Here is a 9,070-nt window from a genome sequence, read left to right as displayed (position 1 = left end):
TTCAGTCCATAACAACACTGAAAAAAGGCTTCTCCTCTTCCGTTCTCTCCCATCAAGTGAAGAGAGGTAGTCTATTTATAAGCTTAAAAGAAGTGGCATTTTTGTTTTTTGGTCAATAAGTCCCATAACTACTCGATTGAACGACCAAGGTTGATTCCCCTTGATCATATGAAGGGATTTTTTTTTATGTTTTAGGGCTTTAATGACCTTAGAATTAAGGGATCTTTGGCACATTGGATTCCTGTCACTGAAGCCTTCGATTTGACTATAAGCACCTCATAATTGGAGTTTATTTAACCCTCCAATTAACTACACAAGACAACTTAATATGGTTCAATGGCTCGATCTGGGGTCGATCAGACGTGAATTGAACCACTTTTGGCATCACTAGGTTCATCTTATCGAGATAGTTAGTTTGAACATTAATTTGATGAAAAATGAAGCCCTAGAAGAAGTTTAATTTGAATTAGAATATTAATTGCTCAAAAATTATCTTGAGATTCATGCTAAATAATAGAATTTGTTGATGATGTATCGACTACCCCCAATTTTAAGAAATGGAAGTTTGTATCACCTGAAATAATACATCAATGAATTATGTCATTGCCGGTAGTGTTGTTGGTGGCCAATGTAGCGACCCTTCGTTTTGGCATGTAAGCATGCATGCACGTGCGCGTGAGTAAATAAGCACAATTACATGTTAAAAAGATGTAATAGGGTCCACAAAGAAGCACAAATGCAAGCAGGGTCTACAAAGAAGCAGAAATGCAAGGGCACACATTCGTGTAGGTACACCTTACGTGCATGATCGTAAGCTTGCTAAGGGCACTGTGGAGCAACTGAAAACGATGATCATATCAACATGGCAGCGAGTACAAGAAATATAGTTATGGTCGAAACGAAACACTATAGATGCACGATAACAGATAGTGGCACGTACGTGGTCGGTAGTAGCTGCGGAGTAGGGAGAGGAGACTTTAATGATCCTTTAGTTTGAAATGAATTGGTAGGACAAAGAAGAACTTCAAGAGCACGTCATATTTGCATGATTGCTCTGAAATGATTCACATATTCATATGGATCATAAATCCCATCATAAGCATTACTGCTTGAAAGCTTAAAACCCGTTGGAAAAGGTGTTGATAGACAATCTTTGCGAGTGGAGAAGACTCTTGAGATCCACGTTGAGTTGAGAAATGGATTATAAACTGCATAGCAAACTCACTAGTAAGTAGAAATTGTAACTTGGTAGTAATTATGTAAGGTCGAGCTACATTCTCCATGCATGTTAGAGGCTTACTGTTAGGCTTGATTATAGAAGGTTAATGTTTAGAGCTAGTAGCATCCAAAAGTACAACTTCTTGAAGGGGAACTTCAATGCATAGAGAAGATGTCAACTATCCACATCTAGTCTATGGATTTCGAGTTAGTTGTGCCTCTATAGTATGCACAACTGTTAGTTGTCGAGCTTCATAGAAAAGTTGGGGGATCTCATTCTAGGACTCCTTCATTTTTCATATATGATCTTTAGGCGATTCTAAAGAAGTTCCTTCACTAGCAAATTGATGCATATCTTTGGAAAATGGAGTAGAGGCTTGGCATCTTAGACTTTAAGATTGTACCTTCAAAAGATGGTTGTTTGATCCAGAAGCATGTGTATTTAATTGTCATCTATAGATGAAATATAGACTTTTATCAATAGAACTTTAGCCCCCATCTGCGACTCCAAACTGTTGCATATATGAAGAATCACGGTTTTTATGTGATAAGAGAAAAAACCAGAGTGTATAGCCTAGTCAATATGCTCCATTATAAGTTTACAAGTGCAAAGATAGACCCTTATCCCTCAACTTGAAATATATGACCTTTAATATCACATAATTTAAAATTAGAACTTATATTTCATTATGATTGAAAATTTTAAAAATATTACAAACATTTCAAAATATCTTATAAATTAAAAAAATAATTTTATTTTTAATATAAATTTGTATATTAAATATAATTTCATGAAAGTGCAAGTTTCATGTTAAACTCTAACTAAATACAAAATATTTATTAAAAAAATCTGATAAATAAATATATATAGAAAATAATTAATAAATAAATTTGCACCTCCAAACTAATTAAAATTTTTACTCATTTCTTTATTTTCTATTTTGATTCGCTCAAAAATAAGAAAACCAATAAATATATTTTTGGAGTATACAAAAACAAAGGTTTTTTTTTTTTTTAAATATAGGGGCATTTACATCCATACCACCAATTTCTTATGTATTTATGCATCTAACATCAAGACTTTACTTATTTACATTTATACCACCCAAAATTTACATATCATATTTTAATTTTTATGATATTATTATTTTTATTTTCAAAAAGTGAATACATCTTTTAAGCATAGTATGTAAAATTTAAAGTTTAGGTGTTTGATATGCAAATACATTAGAATTTAGAGGTGTGTATATAAATTTCCCAATAATAACACTCGAGTGGAGCGACAAGTGGAATTTAGTCTGGCATTGTTTTGTCAATGAAAAATTTAACTGTTTAAATTAGAAAAAGTCAGAATTCAATTACTTCGAAACTTGTTTGCATTCTTGTCGGTCGGTCGCCATATGTGAGATGATATATATATATATATATTTAATTTTGGAAAGTAATATTTTAATTTTGGAAAATACAATACCTGGCTGATCTCATATAGACAATAATTTAAATAAACAAGCACAACACTGCAAGTAATGCATCTATCCCGAGGAATAGACACATTAGTTACTGGTGTGGCTTAATTAATAAAACTAATGAATTTATGACATATGTTTTAGTCTGTGAAACTATTTATGTTGACTGACACATTTTCCCCTATCTAACATGAAAGATTAGATAGGTTTATATTAAGCTGAGTTCTAAAGTTTCTTATTAGAGCAAGCCCCTATAATCAATTATATCTTAAATGATCGAAGTCACTTAAGAAAACTCTTGATTCATATCATAAAATATTGTCTTCAAGAATTTCAAAAGTAGGACTTTTCAAAGGTCAGATAAAGGAGTATCAAATGGGCAAGACTCAAATTTGCAATAATTATTATGAAATCTAAATGAGAAAAACTAGGGGATGTTACGAATCATGAAGAGAACCTCAATGACTTCCCAAAATATCCTATGATTTGACTTCACTTTTGAAGAAATATTATTAACTGTTTCATCCTACTAATTTTATTAATTAGACTTATATTTGCATGACATGATCACACAAATAGCCTGGAAAATGAGAGGATTTATGTCATAATAAACGACAACCTCAGAGCCTGAGGTGAGTAGGGCTTAAATTGTATAACATTGTTGCACAAAGATCTAAAGATGATGTGAGGATTTATGTTGCACTAGACAAACATCCTCAAAATCCTATAACTTATTATTTAATTCTAAGAAAGAGATTGTTATTGTAGATCTGTGTTGACCTCACTGTTGGTTGAGGTTTAGTTTTCCGCTTTAGTAGCCTAAGGTTTAGCCATAGAACTTTCCTATTTACTATTCTTAGAACTTAAAAAATTAGAAAAGGAACCATTATCATTAGATATTCCAAACTCTTCTCTACTCAACTTGAAATTCCACATATTGATCATAACCTCCAGCACTTAGTAGGTGGGATCATTATGGGGGAACTCAAGATGAGCCACCCTTAGGACTGCTGGATCTTAGTGTTGACTCCAGGTGTTGGTCTAGGGCTTAAGGTACATACTTGCACTCACAATCACTCACAATCCTAAACTTAAACTTCTAGGCTTTGGTCCATTGATACTTTTGGGAGACTCATGTAGGTGATCCCCTAAACCCACTAGCCCTAGGCTAGGGTTTAGCTAAGACCACTACATAGAGGACCCAAAATGAAGTTTCCATTGGTCCATGGCTTATTAATGGTGGTTGGTACTCCAACTCTACCAAGAGACCCAACCTAGCCTTTTACCCCTAAATTCCCCAAATTACCTAGATACCTTTGGGACCCCAAATTTGGCCAAAATTTCCAAATCTACCCAAAATACCCAAATTGGTTCAAAAATCATTTCAAACACCTTGAAAACACCCAAACTACCCAAAATCACCAAAATTTGCCAAATTACCAAAATACCCCTCCTTAGCCCAAAATTTCAAAAATTCCAAAAAATCCCAAAAATTCCCAAACCCTCCAAAATATTCCCAATTTCATTTTTCTCAACTATTATATGATCCAATTTGGTCAATTTGACCATATTTCATCAAAACCCCCAAATTGCCTTTTAAAGACTAATTTTCCCCCAAATCTACCTCAAATGTCTATCCAATTGGTTTCAATTTCCCCCAATTTCAATTATAAACTCAAATTCACCCTTGATATGACCAATCTAGACCAAATCCAAGCCTAATTATTTGCCTAATTATTTCATGATTTGAACCCAATTTTGATTTAAACCAAAAACCCAATTTTGGCCCCATGACTTGGTTCCACTAAATTGAACTCATGACCTACTCCATTTGCCACAACTTGTGTTGAAAAATCTTCTTAACATTCCTACACATCAAATTTGACCTTAAATTGGCCTTGGTGAATCCCCAATTTCATTTAATTTCAACTTAAGTCCAAAAATCCCCAATTTTGTCCCAAATTAGCCATGTCCCCAAATTTTACAAAATTGAGGGCCTTAACCCCGAAATTTCCACTCTATTTCTTCATTAAAAATCTTCACAACATCTCTCTTGATCATGTGGAACATTTAATTTGGACTTAACCCAAGGCCAGCTCAACCTAGACCCATGTCTAACCCGACATGCCCAAATTGACCAAATTTCAAAAATTCCTCAAATTGACCCACCAATTGAACTCAAAATCATTCAACCCTTCACCAAAAATCTTCATAACAATCATCTTCACAATGTTTATCAATCAATTGGGTCAATTTACATGGCTAGCCTAGCCGAAACCCAAGATTTGATCAGTTGAACCCACATTGAACCCATGCACTAAAGATGGTCTAACTATCCTAAAGTCATAAAATTAATGACTCCACAGCCATTTGTTGGACCCTAATGGCCAACCTAAACCTCTTAAAACCACCTAAACTAAGCCATGGACCAAAGGTCCCCTAAATTAAGGAATTTCATTCGATATTTGCTTAAGCTTAGGATATTTTTACTAAAACAAAGCCTAAACTCATTAAATTGTTGTGACATGTTCCCCTGGCTTACCTAACCTCCCTGGACACCTCCCCTGGAATGGAAGGCCGGCCTAGTGGCCGGAAAACACCAAAATTGAGAGTGACCCCCATGGGGTTAAACTCAATTCAAACTTAGAGGCCACCTCATCCAAATTAAATGTTGGAGCCTCTCTGCCCTCCACCTAGGCAGCACATTTCACCCACCGATTGGCCATGACAGCCACCCCAAACTATTTTTTTATAAAAGCTCCCCTTCACAGCCATGGAGAAGAGCTGAAAATTTCTCTAAGAGACTCCCCCAAATTGATCACAAGGCCTCTTTGAGACCTCCTCAGTGCAATCCATCCCCCACATTACCTTGAATCCCCTTGCCGGAGCCCAGTTTTTTAGCTCAAAACCTTGCCAGAGACAGGACAGAGCTCTCCACACTTCTACACTCCACCAAACTCAAATTAAACTCACCCACACCTTTACAACATTGGAAGAAGCTAAATCAAATCCCCCTTCCATAGAGCCCCTAGCATAGCTCTAGACCAACACCTAAAATTAAGCTTGGTCAAATTCATACCTAGGCCTTATACCAAGACCAGAGGCTCAATCCCTAGCCTCCTTGCACTCCAACAAATGTGTCGAGCACCTCTGATTGAAGATTCACTTCTCAGATCCAAGGTATTGAACCTCTCCTCCTCCCGAGCCTATTTCAATTCTCCATTTGATTAGACTTAATTTAATTACATGATTACCGTATGGATGTGTTCGTCTCACTTAGACGAGTTCACAAGATCAAACCCGAAGTGATTTGGTTAAGTCTAGGCTGAGATCTTAGGGTTTTAGTGTGGACGGTCACGGGATCACTCTATCGGGGACGATGATGGGGAGCCGTCCGATCGCGCGTTTATCGGATTGACGGAGGAGATCGAGCCAGACTGCGCATCCGTACATGAACCGCAGGCCGAGTCAGTGGTTACATGGATGGCGTCGTCCAACCAGAGCGCGCTGTCGAGGATACAGTCAGCGTCGCGCGTTTAAATAGAAAAATAGGGATTTTCTTTTTTAAATAAACCCTTAACTTCAAAAAAACATAACTTTGTGTAGAAAAATCACAAAAATAAAATAAAAATACCCTCTTACTCATTGAATAGAGGAGAACAATGTGGAAATGATTTGGAGTCCATTTTATGCATATTTTATTTTTAATTAATTAAACACTGATTTGAATGTTTTGATTCTCCAAGCTTGTAGGGCATATTGATACATCACCTTGGCTTGAATTTTTGACATGTTGTAGCCTTTATTAAGGGAAACATCCTCTAATTTTTCCAAATATAGAGGAGGTTCCTATACAAATATCCATATTTTTCAAGATATTGCACATTATTTCCTTAAAATAATCATGGAAATTAGCATATTGATTAAAAAATTCTAAGAAAATTTTAAATGGTCCAGCATGACTAGAGGACCCCTTAGAAATAATTTCATGAGTTAAGCCTCATGAGTCAAGTCATTTAAAATGCACCTAATCTTCATAAACCCTAAACTACTATGGTAATTAATTTTGGAAAATAAAAATATTTAAATGACTTGATTTTTGAGCTCCACTGTTGTAAAAAATCCAAAGTACTCCTCATAAAAATTTCAAAGCATTTTGAGTACATTTGATGGCCTAAATTGATTTTTCAAGTTGAATATCCTTTTTGGCACTAAAATGATTTTTGATGATCAAAATATAACTCAAAAATTTATAAAAACTTATTTTTTGAGTTCTCTATGATCATGGGTGTTTTTTAAAAATAAAATGGTATTTAAAATAAAAACTTGATTTTTTTTAGCTATTTTTAAACATTTAAATAATTTAAAAAATCCAAAAAAAATTACAAAAAGAATAAAATTCATAGAAATGCTGTAAATTTCTTCCTAAGCACTTAGTAACAATTGGGATATTTTTCCTAATTTTCTAAATAAAGATATTGAATTTTGAAGCTCAAAATAATTTTTAAAGGCTAAAAATAGATTTTCATTAAAATAATTCCAATAATTCAAAGAAAAATCAGGAAAATGTGAAATTTATTTCTCTATTTCTCTTGACATCATAGAGATTTAATAAAAATATAAAACTTAATTTTCCACATTTAAAATATTTTATAATTAATAAATACCCCATAACTTAAAATAATTCTTAAAACTCAAATAAAATTCAAAAAATCATGAAAAAAATCAAGAAATTTGGTCCAATAGCTTCTCTGGCCTATACTTACCTTCAGTAAAAATTTCAATGGATTAAAGTTTACCATGGTCAAGTTAGAAATTTTCTTTGAAAAATCATATTTTTGCATTAAAAATAATTATATAGATAAATTAAATTTTGAAAAATCACACTTTCTCCTCTGATGTCTTAATTGACCCATGATTAAGGTAGGATAAAAATTTTAAAGTCATTTGGATTAAATTTGATGAATTATGAAGTGATAGAGCCTTAGGGTAAATGTGTAATTTTGGAAATTTACCCTTAATTAACATTTAGGCCTAATTTCAGAAAGGGAAATGGGAAATTTTTTATTCTAATTAATATATTTGGATGTTTTAAGATTCAAAAAATCATGAAATTTGGTCCAAAGTCTTCTATGGTCTAACCCAATCTCCAGTAAAAATTTCAAGGGATTAGGATTTATCTTGGTCAAGTTAGGAGTTTTCTTTGAAAAATCCTACTTTTGCATTAAAAATAATTATATTGATAAATTAAATTTTGAAAAATCACACTTTCTCCTTTGATGTATCAATTGACCCATGAGTAAGGTAGGATAAAAATTCCAAAGTCATTTGAATTAAATTTAATGAATTATGAAGTGATAGAGCCTTAGGGTAAATGTGTAATTTTGGAAATTTACCCTTAATTAACATTTAGGCCTAATTTCAGAAAGGGAAATGGGAAATTTTTTATTCTAATTAATATATTTGGATGTTTTAAGCACAAGGGATTAACTGGTAGAAACCAACCTCACTTGTCCTAATTAAAAAGGATAAATTTGTAATTTCCTTAAATTACATAAATTTGGGAGTCTAGCCGATTAAACGATCCTAGATTTAGGGGTATGATTTTGGGTGTCAATGACTCACTAATTTAATACCCCTATTTGATGAACAAAAGAAAACAAAAACATGAATCATCACCATCACTTATAAGTCAATTTCTTGCAATGACTAAGACACTCACCAAAAATCTTAAGGGCTTAGTAGTGACTTAGGCTAAATCAAGTTTCATTTAAATAAGGATTAGAAAAGTAAACAACATTGAAAATAAAAACATCTTTCAAACACTACAAGCCCAAGTCAAGATTTGGCACTAATTTGCCTCTTTAAGAGTCTTCACCCACATAATTTTCAAAATTAAATTGCAGATGATAATTACCTTACTCTCGGGGATAATTGAGACATCAATGTTCATTGAGCATTAGGGTGTTTTATAGGATGAATTATTAAGCAACATAATAAGTTTAAAAGAACTCGAGATTTCCCACCAGGCATCTAGAGAGTAGCATAGACATGCTTCTTTCTCTAGATCTGTTGGATACCTCGGAGATCTACTAAACTCAATATATTTTGCTTGGTAAAATCATCCTTAATTAAACTCATAAGAACCCACCAAGATATGACTTATGGTTAGGAAAACTACCAAAATCTTACTTTTTGCCTCTATATAAATTTGCCCTGACATGAATTTTAAGTTTCAGGCGGTGGAACGAGAAGACTCGCCAGGTACGCTTTTATAGTTTTCAACGTTGTCTTTCTTATACTTTTATGTTATACTTTTATGCTTACACAAATTTGCATGCTAAACAACGATGTCACCCTGCATGAAAACTAAAACTATCAGGATA

At 33.5% G+C, this 9,070-nt stretch overlaps 1 pseudogene; it reads right to left on the bottom strand.

Moving 5' to 3' along the window:
• The window catches only part of LOC110038742, an 8,732-nt pseudogene extending 4,647 nt beyond the window's left edge, over positions 1 to 4,085 (bottom strand).
• Between the last annotated feature and the right edge of the window lie 4,985 nt (positions 4,086 to 9,070).

The sequence above is a fragment of the Phalaenopsis equestris genome, unplaced genomic scaffold (genome assembly GCF_001263595.1).
Source record: "Phalaenopsis equestris unplaced genomic scaffold, ASM126359v1 Scaffold233701, whole genome shotgun sequence".
Classification (NCBI taxonomy): domain Eukaryota; kingdom Viridiplantae; phylum Streptophyta; class Magnoliopsida; order Asparagales; family Orchidaceae; genus Phalaenopsis; species Phalaenopsis equestris.
Note: the sequence above shows the minus strand (reverse complement) of the source record. Positions and strands in the feature narration are given on the sequence as shown.